The following is a 26,966-nucleotide window of genomic DNA, read 5'->3' as shown; positions in this document are numbered from 1 at the left end:
TTCGGACTTAGAATATTTTTATACACGTCACTAATAGGATGACGATTCAGTTGGCTACCTTAAGAGGTACATATACTTGCATATGTCTCTTACTTGTATGTTCGGACTTAGAATATTTTTATACACGTCACTAATAGGATGACGATTCAGTTGGCTACCTTAAGAGGTACATATACTTGCATATGTCTCTTATTTGCATGTTCGGACTTAGAATATTTTTATACGCGTCACTAATAGGATGACGATTCAGTTGGCTACCTTAAGAGGTACATATACTTGCATATGTCTCTTACTTGCATGTTCGGACTTAGAATATTTTTATACGCGTCACTAATAGGATGACGATTCAGTTGGCTACCTTAAGAGGTACATATACTTGCATATGTCTCTTACTTGTATGTTCGGACTTAGAATATTTGTATACACGTCACTAATAGGATGACGATTCAGTTGGCTACCTTAAGAGGTACATATACTTGCATATGTCTCTTACTTGTATGTTCGGACTTAGAATATTTGTATACACGTCACTAATAGGATGACGATTCAGTTGGCTACCTTAAGAAGTACATATACTTGCATATGTCTCTTATTTGCATGTTCGGACTTAGAATATTTTTATACGCGTCACTAATAGGATGACGATACATATGGCTACCATTGTTAAATATATTTAAATAAAATTTATTTAAATATAATTATTATTTTATATATATATATTTTATATATATATATATTCTGACTTAAAAAAGCCAAACAAAATAAACACAATTAAATTTATGTTTATTATCGAATCATCAAGCAAAGGATAAGCTTCAGTGGATCGCAGTATGGCAGCTGCTCAACCACTTACAACACCTTGCCTGTTACAAAAGTCGTTTACAATTGATTCTAGGCTTTGTCATTGTATTAAATAATGCTTTTATATGTAACTAGCGCGGCATCAGGTGATCGAAGATCCTCCCAATTTACTATGTTACAAATTACATTGGCATCACATCCATTGTCGTTTATAAAGTAAATTATAAACTTTAAATGGTTTAGAAGCCATACAATGCAAATTGCCCCTTATTTATCATTGCAGTCCAGCACGGATACGACCTTAGAGGCGTTCAGGCATAATCCAACGGACGTAGCGTCATACCACTGTTCGCTCGAACAAGTATTGTGCCATTGGTCCGTACCTGCGGTTCCTCTCGTACTACGCAGGAATGCTGTCGCAACAACGTTTTGTCATTAGTAGGGTAAAACTAACCTGTCTCACGACGGTCTAAACCCAGCTCACGTTCCCTTGCATGGGTGAACAATCCAACGCTTGGTGAATTTTGCTTCACAATGATAGGAAGAGCCGACATCGAAGGATCAAAAAGCGACGTCGCTATGAACGCTTGGCCGCCACAAGCCAGTTATCCCTATGGTAACTTTTCTGACACCTCTTGTTAAAAACTCTTTAAACCAAAAGGATCGATAGGCCGAGCTTTTGCTGTCCCTGTGTGTACTGAACACCGAGATCAAGTCAGCATTTGCCCTTTTGCTCTATGTGTGGTTTCTGTCCGCACTGAGCTGGCCTTGGGACACCTCCGTTATTATTTGAGAGATGTACCGCCCCAGTCAAACTCCCTACCTGGCAATGTCCTTGAATTGGATCATACCTGAGTAATTGGAGTTATACCAAATTTTCAAATCAAAAATACATAAATGCACCGTTTTATTAAAGAATTTGTTTGCGATTATATAACAAACTCGTGATACTTTGATCAAGAAGCTTGCATCAAAACCCAATACCATAAGATATAATAAATATATCCGTATAATGGCTAGGAAATGATACACGTTCCATTTAATCAAGTAAGTAAGGAAACAATAAGAGTAGTGGTATTTCATTGACGATACCAAACCGAAGTCTAATATCTCCCACTTATTCTACACCTCTTATGTCTCCTTACACTGCCAGATTAGAGTCAAGCTCAAAAGGGTCTTCTTTCCCCGCTAATTATTCCAAGCCCGTTCCCTTGGCTGTGGTTTCGCTAGATAGTAGATAGGGACAGTAGGAATCTCGTTAATCCATTCATGCGCGTCACTAATTAGATGACGAGGCATTTGGCTACCTTAAGAGAGTCATAGTTACTCCCGCCGTTGACCCGCGCTTACTTGAATTTCTTCACTTTGACATTCAGAGCACTGGGCAGAAATCACATTGTGTCAACACCCGCTAGGGCCATCACAATGCTTTGTTTTAATTAGACAGTCGGATTCCCCAAGTCCGTGCCAGTTCTGAATTGATTGTTAATTGATAATCGTTATAATTAATAAGAACTAATTGGTTTGACCCAATTAGTATTCTTAAAAATTTTAGCAAGAAAGTTCCACAATTGGCTACGTAACTAACTATCCGGGGAACAAGTAACTAACATAAATGCTAGAAACTCTATTTACCCAGAACGAGCACATAAACCATGTTATTGTTTCCCAATCAAGCCCGACTATCTCAATCTTCAGAGCCAATCCTTATCCCGAAGTTACGGATCTAATTTGCCGACTTCCCTTACCTACATTATTCTATCGACTAGAGACTCTTCACCTTGGAGACCAGCTGCGGATATTGGTACGGCCTGTTGAGAAGTTTGCGTGTCCCCACCATAAATTTTCAAGGTCCGAGGAGAAAATATCGACACAACAGTATATGTCATGCTCTTCTAGCCCATCTACCATATCTCTCTGCGAAAGACTTCCATGGTAGTACGGCTATAAAACAGAAAAGAAAACTCTTCCGATATCTCTCGACGGCTTCTTTATGGTCGTTCCTGTTGCCAGGATGAGCACGAGGCCCATATTTAATAACAAACGGATACTCAACAGGTTACGGAATTGGAACCGTATTCCCTTTCGTTCAAAATTATTCAAGTATATTATATTAGCTTGATTTGTATATATTGCGTTTTTGGTTTTACTTGAAAATTTTCGGCTTTCGCCTTGAACTTAGGACCGACTAACTCGTGATCAACCACTGTTCACACGAAACCCTTCTCCACTTCAGTCCTCCAAGGTCTCATTCGATTATTTGCTACTACCACCAAGATCTGTACCAATGGCAGCTCCATGCAGGCTTACGCCAAACACTTCTACGCATACCATTGTACCTTCCTACTCACTAAAGTTTCAAAATTTATATCACAAGTAATATAAATCATCTACTTTAGCGGTAATGTATAGGTATACAACTTAAGCGCCATCCATTTTAAGGGCTAGTTGCTTCGGCAGGTGAGTTGTTACACACTCCTTAGCGGATTTCGACTTCCATGATCACCGTCCTGCTGTTTTAAGCAACCAACGCCTTTCATGGTATCTGCATGAGTTGTTAATTTGGGCACCGTAACATTACGTTTGGTTCATCCCACAGCGCCAGTTCTGCTTACCAAAAGTGGCCCACTGGGCACATTATATCATAACCTTAAACTTCATATCAAGAAAGTTAAGGTTCTTACCCATTTAAAGTTTGAGAATAGGTTAAGATCGTTTCGACCCTAAGGCCTCTAATCATTCGCTTTACCAGATAAGATTATTTTATATAATATTAAAATGCACCAGCTATCCTGAGGGAAACTTCGGAAGGAACCAGCTACTAGATGGTTCGATTGGTCTTTCGCCCCTATACTCAATTCTGACAATCGATTTGCACGTCAGAACTGTTTCGGTCTTCCATCAGGGTTTCCCCTGACTTCAACCTGATCAAGTATAGTTCACCATCTTTCGGGTCACAGCATATATGCTCAAGGTACGTTCCAGTTAGAGGCATAAATAATATAAATATCATTATACATAACTATATAGAACGCCCCGGGATTGTGTTAATTAGCTATAAATAGTTAAAAAACTAATCCCATTATTAGTCAAGTTAATTACGCTATTAGGTTTATATCCCAATAACTTGCACATATGTTAGACTCCTTGGTCCGTGTTTCAAGACGGGTCCCGAAGGTATCCTGAATCTTTCGCATTGTTAATCCTACAAGTGCATATAATAAACACAAAAATCAATGATAATCATGCCATTATATAATTCCGAAAAATTAACGCACTGTATTCATATAAATCTATCAGCACTTTATCAAATTAATAACATTTATTCTGTGTTAAAATGCAAGCAATTTAATTTGAATAAACTATAAGTTATATTTTATGATAAATTTGGTATGCTAATAGATTACAATGTCCTTATATGGAAAAAATGCACACTATTATCATAATATTGTTTAAATATTACAATTTTAATGATGAATTTTCCATAACGGATATTCAGGTTCATCGGGCTTAACCTCTAAGCAGTTTCACGTACTGTTTAACTCTCTATTCAGAGTTCTTTTCAACTTTCCCTCACGGTACTTGTTTACTATCGGTCTCATGGTTATATTTAGTTTTAGATGGAGTTTACCACCCACTTAGTGCTGCACTATCAAGCAACACGACTCTTTGGAAACATCATCTAGTAATCATTAACGTTATACGGGCCTGGCACCCTCTATGGGTAAATGGCCTCATTTAAGAAGGACTTAAATCGTTAATTTCTCATACTAGAATATTGACGCTCCATACACTGCATCTCACATTTGCCATATAGACAAAGTGACTTAGTGCTGAACTGATTTCTTTTCGCTCGCCGCTACTAAGAAAATCCTTGTTAGTTTCTTTTCCTCCCCTAATTAATATGCTTAAATTCAGGGGGTAGTCCCATATGAGTTGAGGTTGTATATAACTTTTATTTGCAATTAATTCTTTATATATAATGATAAAACATTTTATTAAATTCGTTTAAAGCTGACGTATATATATATTAATGGCATTTATTTGTAACGAATTAACGAAGAATAATAATATTGTCAACGTTTTTCATATTTCAAATCATTAATAAGAGACAATTCTAGATAATATTTTATGCTAGACATTTCTCAGTATTATTTGATTGAAAAAGAAAATATTCCTCTTCGTTTTTCTCAAAGTTTAATTACTATTGTGAGATAATGTTTTTCATATATTTGTTAATATTATGAATAAAATAATTAAATTATTTTTATCCAATAATATACCATATGCTTATAAAATTTTATTATAAAATTTGTATAAACAACTTAATTAGCATAGTCTTACAACCCTCAACCATATGTAGTCCAAGCAGCACTATAAAATTAATTAAAGTACATAACAGCATGGACTGCGATATGCGTTCAAAATGTCGATGTTCATGTGTCCTGCAGTTCACACGATGACGCACAGTTTGCTGCGTTCTTCATCGACCCATGAGCCGAGTGATCCACCGCTTAGAGTTTTATAATATTGGTTTTAAATTTGGTCAAATATGTTTTTATTGAAAGAAATTAAAAATACACCATTTTACTGGCATATATCAATTCCTTCAATAAATGTATTTATATACCTAAAATAAATGCTGCGAAATGTCTTAGTTTTATATAAACAATATATATCAAAGTATTATTTGTAATGGCATTTGTTTGTTAATATATATTGATAATTTTATATAAAACATTAACCTGAAACCAGGTACAACATTGTATATTTTAGGTTGTTGCATTATCCAATGTATGATCATCATCAAATTAGTTGGCCAATACATCTCGCAACGCGTGTATATTATGGTCCATATACACACAAAAGTTTATAATAAATATATAAAATATATTTTATTATATTAATAATTCGATTTGCTTGTTCGAATTTTATGTTTGTTTCTATTTAATTTATTTGTAATAATTTTATATTATTACAATATTTCGATTTGCTTGTTCGAAATTTATTTGATCTTTTACTTTTAAGATCATATTTTTGGTATAATTATTATTATAATTATTATGTATATATATATATATATTGGTAATTTGTATTAAATTTGTATTAACAAATTTTTTTATTAACGGTAAGGATATTATACAATAATGATCCTTCCGCAGGTTCACCTACGGAAACCTTGTTACGACTTTTACTTCCTCTAAATAATCAAGTTCGGTCAACTTTTGCGAAACAACCGTAACACACAAGGCGTCACAGTGATCACGTCCGGAGACCTCACTAAATAATTCAATCGGTAGTAGCGACGGGCGGTGTGTACAAAGGGCAGGGACGTAATCAATGCGAGTTAATGACTCACACTTACTGGGAATTCCAAGTTCATGTGAACAGTTTCAGTTCACAATCCCAAGCATGAAAGTGGTTCAGCGGTTTACCCGGACCTCTCGGTCTAGGAAATACACGTTGATACTTTCATTGTAGCGCGCGTGCAGCCCAGGACATCTAAGGGCATCACAGACCTGTTATTGCTCAATCTCATTATTGCTAGACGCAATTTGTCCATTTAAGAAGCTAGTGTCCTTATAATGGGACAAACCAACAGGTACGGCTCCACTTATATAAACACATTCAAACACAATAAACATTTTACTGCCACCATGAATGAAGGCTATATAAGCTTCAACACCATAATCCTGAAGATATCTATTTAATATATTTGAGTCTCGTTCGTTATCGGAATTAACCAGACAAATCACTCCACGAACTAAGAACGGCCATGCACCACCACCCATAGATTCGAGAAAGAGCTATCAATCTGTCTTACACACTTATGTTCGGACCTGGTAAGTTTTCCCGTGTTGAGTCAAATTAAGCCGCAGGCTCCACTCCTGGTGGTGCCCTTCCGTCAATTCCTTTAAGTTTCAGCTTTGCAACCATACTTCCCCCGGAGCCCAAAAGCTTTGGTTTCCCGGGAAGCGACTGAGAGAGCCATAAAAGTAGCTACACCCAATTGCTAGCTGGCATCGTTTATGGTTAGAACTAGGGCGGTATCTGATCGCCTTCGAACCTCTAACTTTCGTTCTTGATTAATGAAAACATCTTTGGCAAATGCTTTCGCTTAAGTTAGTCTTACGACGGTCCAAGAATTTCACCTCTCGCGTCGTAATACTAATGCCCCCAAACTGCTTCTATTAATCATTACCTCTTGATCTGAAAACCAATGAAAGCAGAACAGAGGTCTTATTTCATTATCCCATGCACAGAATATTCAGGCATTTGAAGCCTGCTTTAAGCACTCTAATTTGTTCAAAGTAATTGTACCGGCCCACAATAACACTCGTTTAAGAGCACTAATGCAGGTTTTTAAATAGGAGGAACATATGAAAAAATACAAGTATTTAAACACATATAAGAACTCCACCGGTAATACGCTTACATACATAAAGGTATAGTACTAACCACAATTGTAAGTTGTACTACCCGTATGAAGCACAAGTTCAACTACGAACGTTTTAACCGCAACAACTTTAATATACGCTATTGGAGCTGGAATTACCGCGGCTGCTGGCACCAGACTTGCCCTCCAATTGGTCCTTGTTAAAGGATTTAAAGTGTACTCATTCCAATTACAGGGCCTCGGATATGAGTCCTGTATTGTTATTTTTCGTCACTACCTCCCCGAGCTGGGAGTGGGTAATTTACGCGCCTGCTGCCTTCCTTAGATGTGGTAGCCGTTTCTCAGGCTCCCTCTCCGGAATCGAACCCTGATTCCCCGTTACCCGTTGCAACCATGGTAGTCCTAGATACTACCATCAAAAGTTGATAGGGCAGACATTTGAAAGATCTGTCGTCGGTACAAGACCATACGATCTGCATGTTATCTAGAGTTCAACCAATATAACGATCTTGCGATCGCTTGGTTTTAGCCTAATAAAAGCACATGTCCCATAAGGTTCATGTTTTAATTGCATGTATTAGCTCTAGAATTACCACAGTTATCCAAGTAACTGTTAACGATCTAAGGAACCATAACTGATATAATGAGCCTTTTGCGGTTTCACTTTTAATTCGTGTGTACTTAGACATGCATGGCTTAATCTTTGAGACAAGCATATAACTACTGGCAGGATCAACCAGAATAATGTTTTCGTTCATATTTCATTCATATTTTTTGAATAGAAATTAGTAATATAAATATAATAGATTTTATTTCCATTTTATATGTTCGGTTTTTCTTAAATATTGATTTTAATTCAATATTTTTTTTTTGCTTTGTGAAATAATTCTATTTTAATTCGAATACGGCCATTTTTATATGGCATTCGTATACGTTCTTTAATTTTTACTTGTTTCGCCACTAATATAACAAGTTTATAATTGATGTTAAAGAAAAAGTACAACTTTTTTATAACACAATTTTCAATATATATTGTTCTTTCTATAAGTTTTTATTATATTATATATACATATTTCATTCTAAAATATCATTTTTGTTCAACATACATAATTATTGTATCCACACATGTACAATTTTTGTTTAACCAATATAAATATTGAGTTAAATCATTTGCATTTTGATGATAAATTTAAAATTTATCTTTTCCATATAACTCTCTGGTAATATATGATATAAAACCGAGCGCATATGAAATTATTTTGATCACTAATATTGCAATTATATTTTATTATAATGCTTTTTGTAAACACATTGTACCGGCAAGCGATACTCTGTGCCCAAACGACAGGGGATATAATAATTTAATATAAATTATCATATATACCTGCCACCAAAGATTAACGATAAAAGTCGGAAACAATTTGTTATTCTATATATAATAGAAACTTGACCTCTGTTTCACCTTATTATCATGGGTTTATAATATTAACCGCGTAGCCAAGTCTTAATTTCATTTAAGAAACAAATTTATACGGATAATATTTTGATTTTAATATATGTTGTTCTATTGATAACAAAAGTATATATTATAATATATTTTGTTCAATAGTAGATGGACTACTTACTGTACCATCCTTATTTTTTATTATTATTGATATACATTATATTGACAACAGCATATGATATTCATATGGTTTGTTCAATAATTAATTGGTGGACAACCACTGACCATCCTATAGTAGTTTTTGGCCACGACGTCTAAATATCGAAATTATTTAATTCCGTTTGCCACCCATACGATAGATATTAACTATCTATAATAATAATGTGTACGCATAAAATATTATATGTATATATATAGACCAACAGACAAGCACTTCACCCTATAGTAGTTTTTGGCCACGACGTCTATATATCGGGCATATTTAATTCTCTTTGCCACCCAACCAAAGATATTCACTTTTTTATATAAAGTATTATTTGATCATATTAATATAACCAATTATTTCTGCCATATTCATATAATTTCTTTATGAATTATTTTTTGGTCATATCCATATAATCTATATGCCGTATCCATATAATGAATACGGCATATCCATACAACTAGCCATATTTGTATGTCAATGTATATTTTATTATACATTTTTTTTCTTTATACATATAATATGGTATTTCCATATCGCTATAATTGAATTATATGTATAAGATATCATTTATATATAGCATTGCCAAAATAATATGATAAACATAAATTTTGAACAATACGGCCGGTCGGCGAGCACTGCCTCCCTATATATGTTTTTGGCCACGACGTCTAAATATTGGGTATTTTTCGTACTGCGGCCCCGGTGTATGTAAATTGGGCATATTTCGTACTGATGCCAACATATCTATATGACTCATTATTTTCTTCCATATCAATATAACTTCTTTTATTTCCATATTCAAGTAATTTCTTTATTTGCCATATCAATATAAAATATTTTTTGGTCATATTTATATAATCTATATGCCGTATCCATATAATGAATACGGCATATCCATACAACTAGCCATATTTGTATGTCAATGTATATTTTATTATACATTTTTTTTCTTTATACATATAATATGGTATTTCCATATCGCTATAATTGAATTATATGTATAAGATATCATTTATATATAGCATTGCCAAAATAATATGATAAACATAAATTTTGAACAATACGGCCGGTCGGCGAGCACTGCCTCCCTATATATGTTTTTGGCCACGACGTCTAAATATTGGGTATTTTTCGTACTGCGGCCCCGGTATATGTAAATTGGGCATATTTCGTACTGATGCCAACATATCTATATGACTCATTATTTTCTTCCATATCAATATAACTTCTTTTATTTCCATATTCAAGTAATTTCTTTATTTGCCATATCAATATAAAATATTTTTTGGTCATATTTATATAATCTATATGCCGTATCCATATAATGAATACGGCATATCCATACAACTAGCCATATTTGTATGTCAATGTATATTTTATTATACATTTTTTTTCTTTATACATATAATATGGTATTTCCATATTGCTATAATTGAATTATATGTATAAGATATCATTTATATATAGCATTGCCAAAATAATATGATAAACATAAATTTTGAACAATACGGCCGGTCGGCGAGCACTGCCTCCCTATATATGTTTTTGGCCACGACGTCTAAATATTGGGTATTTTTCGTACTGCGGCCCCGGTGTATGTAAATTGGGCATATTTCGTACTGATGCCAACATATCTATATGACTCATTATTTTCTTCCATATCAATATAACTTCTTTTATTTCCATATTCAAGTAATTTCTTTATTTGCCATATCAATATAAAATATTTTTTGGTCATATTTATATAATCTATATGCCGTATCCATATAATGAATACGGCATATCCATACAACAAGCCATATTTGTATGTCAATGTATATTTTATTATACATTTTTTTTCTTTATAAATATTATATCGTATTTCCATATCGCTATAATTGAATTATATGTATAAGATATCATTTATATATAGCATTGCCAAAATAATATGATAAACATAAATTTTGAACAATACGGCCGGTCGGCGAGCACTGCCTCCCTATATATGTTTTTGGCCACGACGTCTAAATATTGGGTATTTATCGTACTGCGGCTCCGGTGTATGTAAATTGGGCATATTTCGTACTGATGCCACCATATCCATATAACTTATTTTTTGTTCTATATCTATATAATTAATTTTTTTTCCATACCTATAACTATTAAACTAATTTTTTTCCATATCCATACTTGAACTTATTATTTTTCCCATATCCATATAACTCGTTTTTTCCATATCCACACTAGAATTTAGTATTTATCCCATATCCATATAAATCATTATTTACCATATCAATATAAATAATATTTTTCCATATTCATACTAGAACTTATTATTTCTTTAATATTCATATAACTCAATATTTTTTCATATCCATACTAGAACTTATTCTTTTTCCCATATCCATACTAGAACTTATAAATTTTCCCATATTCATATAACTAATTTTTTTCATATCCATACTAGAACATTATATTTTTGCCATATCTCTACAACTCATTTTATTCCATATCCATACCAGAACTTATTATTTCTTTAATATCCATATAACTTAATATTTTTCCATATCCATACCAGAACTTTTTATTTTTCCCATATCCATAGAACTAATTTTTTTCATATCCATACTAGAACCTAATTTTCTTCCTATATCCATATAACTTATTATTTACTATTACAATATAATTAATTTTTTCCATATCCATACTAGAGCTTATTATCTCTTCAATATCCATAAAACTCAATATTTTTTCATATCCATACTAGAACTGATTATTTTTCCCATATCCATACTAGAACTCAGTATTCTTCCCATATCCATACTACAACTTAGTATTTTTCCCATATGCATATAACTCATTATTTAGCATATCAATATAACTAATTTTTTTCCATATCCATACTAGAACTTATTATTTCTTTAATATCCATATAACTCAATATTTTTTTATATCCATACTAGAACTTATTATTTTTCCCATATCCATACTAGAACTTATAAATTTTCCCATATTCATATAACTAATTTTTTTCATATCCATACTAGAACATTAAATTTTTTGCCATATCTATATAACTCATTTTATTCCATATCCATACTAGAACTTATTATTTCTTTAATATCCATATAACTCAATATTTTTTCATATCCATACTAGAACTTATCATTTTTCCCATATTCATATAACTCATTTTTCCATATCCATACTAGAACTCTGTATTCTTTTCCATATCCATATAACTCATTTTTTTTTCATATCCATACTAGAACTTATTATTTTTCCCATATCCACATAACTCATTTTTTTCATATCCATACTAGAACTTGTTATTTTTCCCATATCCATATAACTCATTTTTTTTCATATCCATACTAGAACTTAATATTATTTTCATATCCATATAACTCATGTTTGGACTTGGAATATTTTTATACACGTCACTAATAGGATGACGATTCAATCATCTATTTTAAGAGGAACATTGACTTGCATATGTCTCTTACTTGCATGTTCGGACTTAGAATATTTTTATACACGTCACTAATAGGATGACGATTCAGTTGGCTACCTTAAGAGGTACATATACTTGCATATGTCTCTTACTTGTATGTTCGGACTTAGAATTTTTTTATACACGTCACTAATAGGATGACGATTCAGTTGGCTACCTTAAGAGGTACATACACTTGCATATGTCTCTTACTTGTATGTTCGGACTTAGAATATTTTTATACACGTCACTAATAGGATGACGATTCAGTTGGCTACCTTAAGAGGTACATATACTTGCATATGTCTCTTATTTGCATGTTCGGACTTAGAATATTTTTATACGCGTCACTAATAGGATGACGATTCAGTTGGCTACCTTAAGAGGTACATATACTTGCATATGTCTCTTATTTGCATGTTCGGACTTAGAATATTTGTATACGCGTCACTAATAGGATGACGATTCAGTTGGCTACCTTAAGAGGTACATATACTTGCATATGTCTCTTACTTGCATGTTCGGACTTAGAATATTTGTATACACGTCACTAATAGGATGACGATTCAGTTGGCTACCTTAAGAAGTACATATACTTGTATATGTCTCTTATTTGCATGTTCGGACTTAGAATATTTTTATACGCGTCACTAATAGGATGACGATACATATGGCTACCATTGTTAAATATATTTAAATAAAATTTATTTAAATTTAATTATTATTTTATATATATATATTTTATATATATATATATTCTGACTTAAAAAAGCCAAACAAAATAAACACAATTAAATTTATGTTTATTATCGAATCATCAAGCAAAGGATAAGCTTCAGTGGATCGCAGTATGGCAGCTGCTCAACCACTTACAACACCTTGCCTGTTACAAAAGTCGTTTACAATTGATTCTAGGCTTTGTCATTGTATTAAATAATGCTTTTATATGTAACTAGCGCGGCATCAGGTGATCGAAGATCCTCCCAATTTACTATGTTACAAATTACATTGGCATCACATCCATTGTCGTTTATAAAGTAAATTATAAACTTTAAATGGTTTAGAAGCCATACAATGCAAATTGCCCCTTATTTATCATTGCAGTCCAGCACGGATACGACCTTAGAGGCGTTCAGGCATAATCCAACGGACGTAGCGTCATACCACTGTTCGCTCGAACAAGTATTGTGCCATTGGTCCGTACCTGCGGTTCCTCTCGTACTACGCAGGAATGCTGTCGCAACAACGTTTTGTCATTAGTAGGGTAAAACTAACCTGTCTCACGACGGTCTAAACCCAGCTCACGTTCCCTTGCATGGGTGAACAATCCAACGCTTGGTGAATTTTGCTTCACAATGATAGGAAGAGCCGACATCGAAGGATCAAAAAGCGACGTCGCTATGAACGCTTGGCCGCCACAAGCCAGTTATCCCTATGGTAACTTTTCTGACACCTCTTGTTAAAAACTCTTTAAACCAAAAGGATCGATAGGCCGAGCTTTTGCTGTCCCTGTGTGTACTGAACACCGAGATCAAGTCAGCATTTGCCCTTTTGCTCTATGTGTGGTTTCTGTCCGCACTGAGCTGGCCTTGGGACACCTCCGTTATTATTTGAGAGATGTACCGCCCCAGTCAAACTCCCTACCTGGCAATGTCCTTGAATTGGATCATACCTGAGTAATTGGAGTTATACCAAATTTTCAAATCAAAAATACATAAATGCACCGTTTTATTAAAGAATTTGTTTGCGATTATATAACAAACTCGTGATACTTTGATCAAGAAGCTTGCATCAAAACCCAATACCATAAGATATAATAAATATATCCGTATAATGGCTAGGAAATGATACACGTTCCATTTAATCAAGTAAGTAAGGAAACAATAAGAGTAGTGGTATTTCATTGACGATACCAAACCGAAGTCTAATATCTCCCACTTATTCTACACCTCTTATGTCTCCTTACACTGCCAGATTAGAGTCAAGCTCAAAAGGGTCTTCTTTCCCCGCTAATTATTCCAAGCCCGTTCCCTTGGCTGTGGTTTCGCTAGATAGTAGATAGGGACAGGTGTCTATCGGATCCCTCCGAAGCTTATTTAACGTGGCGTGTTCCACACTGAAGGGATTACAACCACGGCACTCTTATACACCCACAAGTGAGTGTATAGTGCAATGTGTCTAGGTTAAGCGCCAGACCAACGCCCCGGACTAGAAGCTATAGCTATGTACATAGCAACCACCCCGGTAGCAATTCGAATGCTTACTTGTCGGGCAAGCATTCCCCCTTGCTGAGGAGCGGGATCTATCTAAATCCCTACTGATCTTTGGGTCACAGCACCCGAGTTGTATGACGCAACTCCACGTCGAACCCGAAGGCTCTACCCGCATATGGGTATCAACCACAGCCACCACGATACTCCCACATGGGGGCCAACCTCAATGAGCAGCCTTGGACAGCTGCTCAACCCGTGGTACCGAAATTACAGGCTCGGTAGGCCTTACCCCTGAAGCTCCGACAAGCTCGGATAGGGCACCCATGTCATATTAGTCGCCTCCTACGACAAGCTATGACAAGCTGTGGTAGTATTCTTCGCCGCTAGCCACACAGCAGGAGTTGATTGGGCTAAGCCCAGCGCCTGTGGTTCATCCATCCGCTGCATCCGTCCTACGCCTTGAAAAGGCAGCATCCGCGAAGACTCCTAGGAGACGCATCCGTTCTGGGGTCTCTACTACTCCCGCGACGATCCATCTTCCTTGGTCCTGAACAATTCCGAGAGCATCGAGGTCACGCAATTCATTGTACAGCCGGCATTCACATAATACGTGAAGCCAGCTCTCGTCCTCCTCCCCACATGAGCATGCGGTCGTGGTGCTGAGAGTCCTGCCGTGCAAGAATGCGTTCAGCGACCCGTGTCCTGTCAGTAAGAATCCGGCTTTTAGAGTAAAGACAAAGTCTTACCTCTTGTAGACAAACGCTGCCTCTGGGAAGAATTCGCGAGTCACATGCCCGTGATCCGCGCTATCCCATCTGAGTTGCCACTCATTTAGCAGACGCTCGTCTAGCAGAGCCATCTTGTCCTTCCAGTTCATCCCGGTCATATCCAGTCCATGCAGCCAGTCGTTGGTATCCAGGGGGATTTCCTTCCGTAGTTTGAACTTCAAAGCAGACCGATGAGCGTCCAGATCCATTGGAGGAGCACCAGCAAGCACCTGCAGTGCCACCGTGGACACTGTGCGGCATACCGGTAGGCATCCCAAAAGGATGGTCCTCTGGCACGAGGTGAGGAGTCTTAGGGATTTACCTCTACTCACCGCCTTGTACCAGACCGAGGCACCAAAGAGTGCACATGGCATCATGAGTCCCCTATATATGGTCCTCTTTGCGCGGGAACTGAGTCCCCAATCGACTCGAAGCACCCGTGCTAGCCCTGCGACAACTCCAGACAGCCGATCTCGAAGTGCCGAGATATGCGGTAGAAAGCTCAATCGCTCGCCGACTAGGATGCCAAGGTACCGGCATTTGATGACGTACGGTAGGCTTGTTCCAGCAAAACGCACCGTCGGTCTCCTTTGTTGCGAAAGCTTCCCTTTCAGCAACATGATTGCCGTCTTGCTGGTGGACACACTCACTCCAACTTCAGATCCCCAGGCTCCCACGATGCTCATCAACTGCTCGCCTTTTCGCTCCAGATCGGCACGGGAATTCCCGTCGACGAAAAGTAGCAAGTCATCTGCATACGCGCTCACAGCACAATGTGGCTCTAAGCGCTGAAGCAGCACATCCATCAGAAGGTTCCAAATGAATGGACCACTAATGGACCCTTGCGGGCAGCCCCGTGTGACCGAGACTGTGGTTGCTTCATACCTGCTGATGATGCTTGCCCTTCGGCCGGAGACGTAGCTTTTCCACAAGCTTATCTCACGACAGCCGACGTCGACAAGCCGATTGAGTACTGCGCTCCACTCCACATTGTCAAATGCTCCCTTGAAATCGACAAAGATTCCAAGGACGTATCGCGACGTGGTGTTGGCGACTGTGGTTGAGGCATGCCTCCAGGCATCCTCCACGCAGCGTCCAGGCCGAAATCCAAACTGCCATCTGCATCCATCCGGTAGCACCTCCTTGAGTCGATTCACCATGAGTCCTTCGAGCACCTTTCCGAACACTGGCAAAAGGCATATGCCACGATAGGACGAAGGATCGCTCCTGTCCTTGTCGGGCCCCTTTACCAGCGGTATCACTCTCGGGTGTTTCCACTCGTCAGGGAAGTATCCTTCCGAGAGGCATCGAGAGTACAGCGACGTCAGGTGCTCCGGAATGGCACGCCATACCTCCTTGACGATGCCACCCGTGATGCCATCCATACCCGGAGATCTCCGACTTTTCAGCCTGGAGACGCAGGTCGCCACCTCGAAGGATTCGAGAATTGGCGGTGCACCAGGGTGTACGTCCACGCGTGCAGTCGACTCCGCAACTGGAAAAAAGTTGCGAAGAAGCACGTTTGCGCAGTCGAGCCAATTTACGACAAGCGCGCCGTTCGACCGAAGACATCCGAGATCGGTTGTCTTCTTCCGGCCTCGGCATATTCGGTAGACATGCCCCCATGGATCATCTTTGTGCCGTCCCACGAAGTCCCGCCAGTTTTGCTCCTTTGTCGTCAGGATAAGCTTCTTGTACTGGGCTGAAGCAAGCCTCAGACCAGCAGCAAGTTGCCCAGCGTCATCGGTGCCACTCCGACGAGCTTCCTGCAGCCTCCGCCTCAGTCTCCGGACCTCTTGGCGTTTGGTACTTAGTTCAGGATTCCACCATATTACTTTTCTCCTTTCTGCAGGTATCCTGCGCCCCATCACTCTGTCGCACACATCCTGTACGGTAGAGCGGAGGGCAGACACTCGTTCATCCAACGGCGATTCCTCAATTCTTCACCGAATCTTCGCCAACTTACATTGGAGAGTCTCCATTGCGGTACCGGAGCTAGGCTCTCAACGGCCCTATTGGGATCTGGGGTAACCTCAACAGTGATAATGTTGTGGTCACTGAGATCCCAGAAGTCTACTCTCCACTCGAACATAGCCCATGCTCGCGCTGCTTCGTTGGCAAAGGTCACGTCGATATCGCTACTGGAGCGAATATTATCAAACGTGAACACCTGGCTGGCTGTGTTGAGCACACAGGCACCGCTTGCGATGATCCACTCGGTCAAGTGCTGTCCCCGTTCGCGGCGCAGACTATCTCCAGAGTTGGGTGGAGATTTACTGAACCACATGGGGGACACGGCGTTAGCATCTATTCCGAGGATTGTCGGTGTCGTGCTGGCTAACAGCAGGACCGAATCCAGGTAGTCGGTGTAGGGCTCCAGAGCAGCTCTATGCCGGCAGTATGCGGAGGCCAGAAAGATAGTGCCGTATCTTCCCGTGACACTCACGCACACTCCGTACTCCGTCGTCAGGCTCTCGATGGGCATGCAGATGGCGCTTGCATCATCCACTATGATGGCGGCTTTCCTCCTTCTGTCGGCGAAGATCCTCATCCCTCCAGGGAGTCCAGTGATCCTTTGGGCTGCGTCCACGTAGGGCTCCTGGACTAGTGCGAACAGGTGGCCAGCATCTCTCACCCGCTTGGCAAGCTCGATGAAAGCGCAGCGGCCTCTACCACAATTCGCTTGGATGAAACTAAACATATTAGTGTCTAGCTTGCACCCTCGCTAGCAGTGCGCCATAGATCGGGCAACCACCCGAGAGCATGAAGTGCCCTGAGGGTAGCCCCTTATGGCGGCAGTTTCGGCAGTCCACCGGGTTCCTGCACTGCGCCGCGACGTGGTCGTCCTGTCCGCACTGGCGGCAGACCTGATTTTTGTTCCGGCAGTCGACCAGTTTGTGGTCGAAACCTAGGCATCTATGACATGCGTAGGTGCGCACCTGTGAACGGCATCTGTACGAGAACCACTTCACGTACACTCTGCCTTCCAAAACGGCCAGCGCCTGGTCGTTTACCTCCAGCGTCACATTAATTGTGGCGCCGTTTTCGGCTGACCAGGGCTTTGTGGCCAGGACTACCGCCTTCTGGAAGTCCTTCATGGACCATCCCTCGAAGTTCTTCTCCTTCAGCTCCATCATGAACTCCTCGTGCCCGATAGTGGTGTCCACGTCCTGGACGATCACCCGGGGCTTCGCGGCGGTGTTCTGCGACACCTTGAGGCCAACTTCGGCGAACTTGGCGGATGCGACGACCTTTGTCATCTCCGCCTGAGATGGCGTGCGAATAATCGCGCCGCCCCTCTTGAGTTCTCGCACCTCGTGCACCCTAACGCCCAGGGCGGGCGCAACCTCTTTGCGGATTTTGTCCGCAATCTGTCGTCCCGAAAGTGCCGGGTCGTCACAAGCAACGACCGCGGACCACGTTTCGCGAATGGCGCTTCGTGGTGCGGCTACAGGGGCAGCAGGTTGCGCCGCGAGGTGCGCGCCTCGTGCAGCGGTGGCTGCGTAGGAGGCAACCGAAGCGACCGGTGTCAGTGCTGGCTGTCTCCTGGCACGATCTTCCAACACTCCAAATTGCACCATCATGGCAGCGATGACCTCCTCATACCGATTTATCGTCTCCTGGATTTCCCCTGCCAACCGCGGGGTGGTCGCCGAGGAAACGAGTGCCTTCGAGTGAGCTATGCGGATATCCGCTAGCACTCCCGCGATGGCACCGCTACCCTTCATCACCCTCTCCGTTATGGAGAGCACGGGTGCTGGGGCAACAAACGTTGCAGCGTTGTCAGCGGCAGCTGCAGGGACATTTGCGGCTGGCTTCACGGCGGTGACTCCATATGCGGCAGCATTCCCGGCGGCATTTTCGGCGGCACTCTCGGCGACATTTCCAGTGGTATTTCCGGCGGCGTTCGCTACTGCGATCGCAGCGGCTTTCGCAGCAGCCTTCGCGGTGGCCTTCATTGCGGCGAGTTTAGCGACGATGGACTGAGACTCGTCGTCAGCTACCGGTGCAGCTGGGTGCGTCGGCATCTCAAGGGACGATGGTGCGTCCTCTTCCTCGAATGGCTCCGGCGTGTCCTGCGCACCACCCACGGCGACCACCTTCGCACGCGATGCCTCCCTCGGCGTCGCCTTGTGCCCCTTGCCACGCTTGCGTCCTCTTCCACCGCGGGTTGAGCTACACGCGCGACTGCTGCCACTCTCGCTTCCCGACTCGGCAAGCTTCATTTTGGTGATAGATGATGCCATCTATCGGCCAAACCCTTAACTAAAAATTTAGTTAAGTTGGGACTTACACCCGTTTCTCTTTTCGCTGATCCGGTAGCCCGATCAGCTGATTTGCTGATGCTCCGATGCTTGAACCACTTAGCGGAGACACACACTATTAGCCGAGTTCCACACCCAACAGCTGTTACCAGGCGGTCTGTGCCTAAATAAGGCAAACGCCTCTCTCGAAGAGAGCGTCTCTCTCACCACGCACGTGGTGCGATGGAAAATTCCCGAATGGAAAAACGCGAATTTCCCACTGTCCGCACACTTTTTCACTCAGAAAACACGCACAACGTATTTGCACACGCGAAATACAAATTTCGACACTATTTGCAGCACCGTGGCTAGCGTATTACCGCAGATATTCGATTTCCTCGCGGAGCGTACGAAAAACACGTCTACTCCCGTGAGCAATCCAAAATCGACTGTGAGTAGATAGGGACAGTAGGAATCTCGTTAATCCATTCATGCGCGTCACTAATTAGATGACGAGGCATTTGGCTACCTTAAGAGAGTCATAGTTACTCCCGCCGTTGACCCGCGCTTACTTGAATTTCTTCACTTTGACATTCAGAGCACTGGGCAGAAATCACATTGTGTCAACACCCGCTAGGGCCATCACAATGCTTTGTTTTAATTAGACAGTCGGATTCCCCAAGTCCGTGCCAGTTCTGAATTGATTGTTAATTGATAATCGTTATAATTAATAAGAACTAATTGGTTTGACCCAATTAGTATTCTTAAAAATTTTAGCAAGAAAGTTCCACAATTGGCTACGTAACTAACTATCCGGGGAACAAGTAACTAACATAAATGCTAGAAACTCTATTTACCCAGAACGAGCACATAAACCATGTTATTGTTTCCCAATCAAGCCCGACTATCTCAATCTTCAGAGCCAATCCTTATCCCGAAGTTACGGATCTAATTTGCCGACTTCCCTTACCTACATTATTCTATCGACTAGAGACTCTTCACCTTGGAGACCAGCTGCGGATATTGGTACGGCCTGTTGAGAAGTTTGCGTGTCCCCACCATAAATTTTCAAGGTCCGAGGAGAAAATATCGACACAACAGTATATGTCATGCTCTTCTAGCCCATCTACCATATCTCTCTGCGAAAGACTTCCATGGTAGTACGGCTATAAAACAGAAAAGAAAACTCTTCCGATATCTCTCGACGGCTTCTTTATGGTCGTTCCTGTTGCCAGGATGAGATCGAGTCCCATATTTAATAACAAACGGATACTCAACAGGTTACGGAATTGGAACCGTATTCCCTTTCGTTCAAAATTATTCAAGTATATTATATTAGCTTGATTTGTATATATTGCGTTTTTGGTTTTACTTGAAAATTTTCGGCTTTCGCCTTGAACTTAGGACCGACTAACTCGTGATCAACCACTGTTCACACGAAACCCTTCTCCACTTCAGTCCTCCAAGGTCTCATTCGATTATTTGCTACTACCACCAAGATCTGTACCAATGGCAGCTCCATGCAGGCTTACGCCAAACACTTCTACGCATACCATTGTACCTTCCTACTCACTAAAGTTTCAAAATTTATATCACAAGTAATATAAATCATCTACTTTAGCGGTAATGTATAGGTATACAACTTAAGCGCCATCCATTTTAAGGGCTAGTTGCTTCGGCAGGTGAGTTGTTACACACTCCTTAGCGGATTTCGACTTCCATGATCACCGTCCTGCTGTTTTAAGCAACCAACGCCTTTCATGGTATCTGCATGAGTTGTTAATTTGGGCACCGTAACATTACGTTTGGTTCATCCCACAGCGCCAGTTCTGCTTACCAAAAGTGGCCCACTGGGCACATTATATCATAACCTTAAACTTCATATCAAGAAAGTTAAGGTTCTTACCCATTTAAAGTTTGAGAATAGGTTAAGATCGTTTCGACCCTAAGGCCTCTAATCATTCGCTTTACCAGATAAGATTATTTTATATAATATTAAAATGCACCAGCTATCCTGAGGGAAACTTCGGAAGGAACCAGCTACTAGATGGTTCGATTGGTCTTTCGCCCCTATACTCAATTCTGACAATCGATTTGCACGTCAGAACTGTTTCGGTCTTCCATCAGGGTTTCCCCTGACTTCAACCTGATCAAGTATAGTTCACCATCTTTCGGGTCACAGCATATATGCTCAAGGTACGTTCCAGTTAGAGGCATAAATAATATAAATATCATTATACATAACTATATAGAACGCCCCGGGATTGTGTTAATTAGCTATAAATAGTTAAAAAACTAATCCCATTATTAGTCAAGTTAATTACGCTATTAGGTTTATATCCCAATAACTTGCACATATGTTAGACTCCTTGGTCCGTGTTTCAAGACGGGTCCCGAAGGTATCCTGAATCTTTCGCATTGTTAATCCTACAAGTGCATATAATAAACACAAAAATCAATGATAATCATGCCATTATATAATTCCGAAAAATTAACGCACTGTATTCATATAAATCTATCAGCACTTTATCAAATTAATAACATTTATTCTGTGTTAAAATGCAAGCAATTTAATTTGAATAAACTATAAGTTATATTTTATGATAAATTTGGTATGCTAATAGATTACAATGTCCTTATATGGAAAAAATGCACACTATTATCATAATATTGTTTAAATATTACAATTTTAATGATGAATTTTCCATAACGGATATTCAGGTTCATCGGGCTTAACCTCTAAGCAGTTTCACGTACTGTTTAACTCTCTATTCAGAGTTCTTTTCAACTTTCCCTCACGGTACTTGTTTACTATCGGTCTCATGGTTATATTTAGTTTTAGATGGAGTTTACCACCCACTTAGTGCTGCACTATCAAGCAACACGACTCTTTGGAAACATCATCTAGTAATCATTAACGTTATACGGGCCTGGCACCCTCTATGGGTAAATGGCCTCATTTAAGAAGGACTTAAATCGTTAATTTCTCATACTAGAATATTGACGCTCCATACACTGCATCTCACATTTGCCATATAGACAAAGTGACTTAGTGCTGAACTGATTTCTTTTCGCTCGCCGCTACTAAGAAAATCCTTGTTAGTTTCTTTTCCTCCCCTAATTAATATGCTTAAATTCAGGGGGTAGTCCCATATGAGTTGAGGTTGTATATAACTTTTATTTGCAATTAATTCTTTATATATAATGATAAAACATTTTATTAAATTCGTTTAAAGCTGACGTATATATATATTAATGGCATTTATTTGTAACGAATTAACGAAGAATAATAATATTGTCAACGTTTTTCATATTTCAAATCATTAATAAGAGACAATTCTAGATAATATTTTATGCTAGACATTTCTCAGTATTATTTGATTGAAAAAGAAAATATTCCTCTTCGTTTTTCTCAAAGTTTAATTACTATTGTGAGATAATGTTTTTCATATATTTGTTAATATTATGAATAAAATAATTAAATTATTTTTATCCAATAATATACCATATGCTTATAAAATTTTATTATAAAATTTGTATAAACAACTTAATTAGCATAGTCTTACAACCCTCAACCATATGTAGTCCAAGCAGCACTATAAAATTAATTAAAGTACATAACAGCATGGACTGCGATATGCGTTCAAAATGTCGATGTTCATGTGTCCTGCAGTTCACACGATGACGCACAGTTTGCTGCGTTCTTCATCGACCCATGAGCCGAGTGATCCACCGCTTAGAGTTTTATAATATTGGTTTTAAATTTGGTCAAATATGTTTTTATTGAAAGAAATTAAAAATACACCATTTTACTGGCATATATCAATTCCTTCAATAAATGTATTTATATACCTAAAATAAATGCTGCGAAATGTCTTAGTTTTATATAAACAATATATATCAAAGTATTATTTGTAATGGCATTTGTTTGTTAATATATATTGATAATTTTATATAAAACATTAACCTGAAACCAGGTACAACATTGTATATTTTAGGTTGTTGCATTATCCAATGTATGATCATCATCAAATTAGTTGGCCAATACATCTCGCAACGCGTGTATATTATGGTCCATATACACACAAAAGTTTATAATAAATATATAAAATATATTTTATTATATTAATAATTCGATTTGCTTGTTCGAATTTTATGTTTGTTTCTATTTAATTTATTTGTAATAATATTATATTATTACAATATTTCGATTTGCTTGTTCGAAATTTATTTGATCTTTTACTTTTAAGATCATATTTTTGGTATAATTATTATTATAATTATTATGTATATATATATATATTTGGTAATTTGTATTAAATTTGTATTAACAAATTTTTTTATTAACGGTAAGGATATTATACAATAATGATCCTTCCGCAGGTTCACCTACGGAAACCTTGTTACGACTTTTACTTCCTCTAAATAATCAAGTTCGGTCAACTTTTGCGAAACAACCGTAACACACAAGGCGTCACAGTGATCACGTCCGGAGACCTCACTAAATAATTCAATCGGTAGTAGCGACGGGCGGTGTGTACAAAGGGCAGGGACGTAATCAATGCGAGTTAATGACTCACACTTACTGGGAATTCCAAGTTCATGTGAACAGTTTCAGTTCACAATCCCAAGCATGAAAGTGGTTCAGCGGTTTACCCGGACCTCTCGGTCTAGGAAATACACGTTGATACTTTCATTGTAGCGCGCGTGCAGCCCAGGACATCTAAGGGCATCACAGACCTGTTATTGCTCAATCTCATTATTGCTAGACGCAATTTGTCCATTTAAGAAGCTAGTGTCCTTATAATGGGACAAACCAACAGGTACGGCTCCACTTATATAAACACATTCAAACACAATAAACATTTTACTGCCACCATGAATGAAGGCTATATAAGCTTCAACACCATAATCCTGAAGATATCTATTTAATATATTTGAGTCTCGTTCGTTATCGGAATTAACCAGACAAATCACTCCACGAACTAAGAACGGCCATGCACCACCACCCATAGATTCGAGAAAGAGCTATCAATCTGTCTTACACACTTATGTTCGGACCTGGTAAGTTTTCCCGTGTTGAGTCAAATTAAGCCGCAGGCTCCACTCCTGGTGGTGCCCTTCCGTCAATTCCTTTAAGTTTCAGCTTTGCAACCATACTTCCCCCGGAGCCCAAAAGCTTTGGTTTCCCGGGAAGCGACTGAGAGAGCCATAAAAGTAGCTACACCCAATTGCTAGCTGGCATCGTTTATGGTTAGAACTAGGGCGGTATCTGATCGCCTTCGAACCTCTAACTTTCGTTCTTGATTAATGAAAACATCTTTGGCAAATGCTTTCGCTTAAGTTAGTCTTACGACGGTCCAAGAATTTCACCTCTCGCGTCGTAATACTAATGCCCCCAAACTGCTTCTATTAATCATTACCTCTTGATCTGAAAACCAATGAAAGCAGAACAGAGGTCTTATTTCATTATCCCATGCACAGAATATTCAGGCATTTGAAGCCTGCTTTAAGCACTCTAATTTGTTCAAAGTAATTGTACCGGCCCACAATAACACTCGTTTAAGAGCACTAATGCAGGTTTTTAAATAGGAGGAACATATGAAAAAATACAAGTATTTAAACACATATAAGAACTCCACCGGTAATACGCTTACATACATAAAGGTATAGTACTAACCACAATTGTAAGTTGTACTACCCGTATGAAGCACAAGTTCAACTACGAACGTTTTAACCGCAACAACTTTAATATACGCTATTGGAGCTGGAATTACCGCGGCTGCTGGCACCAGACTTGCCCTCCAATTGGTCCTTGTTAAAGGATTTAAAGTGTACTCATTCCAATTACAGGGCCTCGGATATGAGTCCTGTATTGTTATTTTTCGTCACTACCTCCCCGAGCTGGGAGTGGGTAATTTACGCGCCTGCTGCCTTCCTTAGATGTGGTAGCCGTTTCTCAGGCTCCCTCTCCGGAATCGAACCCTGATTCCCCGTTACCCGTTGCAACCATGGTAGTCCTAGATACTACCATCAAAAGTTGATAGGGCAGACATTTGAAAGATCTGTCGTCGGTACAAGACCATACGATCTGCATGTTATCTAGAGTTCAAACCAATATAACGATCTTGCGATCGCTTGGTTTTAGCCTAATAAAAGCACATGTCCCATAAGGTTCATGTTTTAATTGCATGTATTAGCTCTAGAATTACCACAGTTATCCAAGTAACTGTTAACGATCTAAGGAACCATAACTGATATAATGAGCCTTTTGCGGTTTCACTTTAATTCGTGTGTACTTAGACATGCATGGCTTAATCTTTGAGACAAGCATATAACTACTGGCAGGATCAACCAGAATAATGTTTTCGTTCATATTTCATTCATATTTTTTGAATAGAAATTAGTAATATAAATATAATAGATTTTATTTCCATATTATATGTTCGGTTTTTCTTAAATATTGATTTTAATCAATATTTTTTTTGCTTTGTGAAATAATTCTATTTAATTCGAATACGGCCATTTTATATGGCATTCGTATACGTTCTTTAATTTTACTTGTTTCGCCACTAATATAACAAGTTTATAATTGATGTAAAGAAAAAGTACAACTTTTTTATAACACAATTTTCAATATATATTGTTCTTTCTATAAGTTTTTATTATATTATATATACATATTTCATTCTAAAAATATCATTTTTGTTCAACATACATAATTATTGTATCCCACACATGTACAATTTTTGTTTAAACAATATAAATATTGAGTTAAATCATTTGCATTTTGATGATAAATTTAAATTTATCTTTTCCATATAACTCTTGGTAATATATGATATAAACCCGAGCGCATATGAAATTATTTTGATCACTAAATTGCAATATATTTTATTATAATGCTTTTTGTAAAAACATTGTACCGGCAAGCGAACTCTGTGCCCAAAACGACAGGGGATATAATAATTTAATATAAATTATCATATATACCTGCCACCAAAGATTAAACGATAAAAGTCGGAAACAATTTGTTATTCTATATATAATAGAAACTTGACCTCTGTTCACTTTATTATCATGGGTTTATAATATTAACCGCGTAGCCAAGTCTTAATTTCATTTAAGAAAACAAATTTATACGGATAATATTTTGATTTTAATATGTTGTTCTATTGAAACAAAAGGAGTAGAATTATAATATATTTTGTTCAATAGTAGATGGGACTACTTACTGTACCATCCTTATTTTTTATTATTATGATATACATTATATTGACAACAGCATATGATATTCATATGGTTTGTTCAATAATTAATTGGTGGACAACCACTGACATCCTATAGTAGTTTTTTGGCCACGACGTCTAAATATCGAAATAATTTAATTCCGTTTGCCACCCATACGATAGATATTAACTAT

At 38.6% G+C, this 26,966-nt stretch overlaps 5 non-coding genes and 1 pseudogene across 5 annotated transcripts; all 6 read right to left on the bottom strand.

Moving 5' to 3' along the window:
• Positions 1 to 789: 789 nt before the first annotated feature.
• LOC138914671 (large subunit ribosomal RNA) lies at positions 790 to 4,746 on the bottom strand. Its single transcript, XR_011420485.1, has one exon. It is a non-coding gene; the product is annotated as a large subunit ribosomal RNA (ribosomal RNA).
• Positions 4,747 to 5,144: 398 nt separating this feature from the next.
• On the bottom strand, positions 5,145 to 5,323 carry LOC138914673 (5.8S ribosomal RNA). The gene has a single exon (XR_011420486.1). It is a non-coding gene; the product is annotated as a 5.8S ribosomal RNA (ribosomal RNA).
• Positions 5,324 to 5,946: 623 nt separating this feature from the next.
• LOC138914675 (small subunit ribosomal RNA) lies at positions 5,947 to 7,941 on the bottom strand. The gene has a single exon (XR_011420488.1). It is a non-coding gene; the product is annotated as a small subunit ribosomal RNA (ribosomal RNA).
• Positions 7,942 to 19,943: 12,002 nt separating this feature from the next.
• On the bottom strand, positions 19,944 to 22,710 carry LOC138914672 (large subunit ribosomal RNA; annotated as a pseudogene).
• A 398-nt stretch (positions 22,711 to 23,108) lies between these two features.
• On the bottom strand, positions 23,109 to 23,287 carry LOC138914668 (5.8S ribosomal RNA). Its single transcript, XR_011420483.1, has one exon. It is a non-coding gene; the product is annotated as a 5.8S ribosomal RNA (ribosomal RNA).
• Positions 23,288 to 23,909: 622 nt separating this feature from the next.
• On the bottom strand, positions 23,910 to 25,904 carry LOC138914669 (small subunit ribosomal RNA). The gene has a single exon (XR_011420484.1). It is a non-coding gene; the product is annotated as a small subunit ribosomal RNA (ribosomal RNA).
• Positions 25,905 to 26,966: the final 1,062 nt, after the last annotated feature.

This window comes from Drosophila takahashii, unplaced genomic scaffold (genome assembly GCF_030179915.1).
Source record: "Drosophila takahashii strain IR98-3 E-12201 unplaced genomic scaffold, DtakHiC1v2 scaffold_73, whole genome shotgun sequence".
NCBI lineage: Eukaryota > Metazoa > Arthropoda > Insecta > Diptera > Drosophilidae > Drosophila > Drosophila takahashii.
The sequence above is the reverse complement of the archived record's forward strand: the minus strand, read 5'-3'. Positions and strand labels throughout refer to the sequence as shown.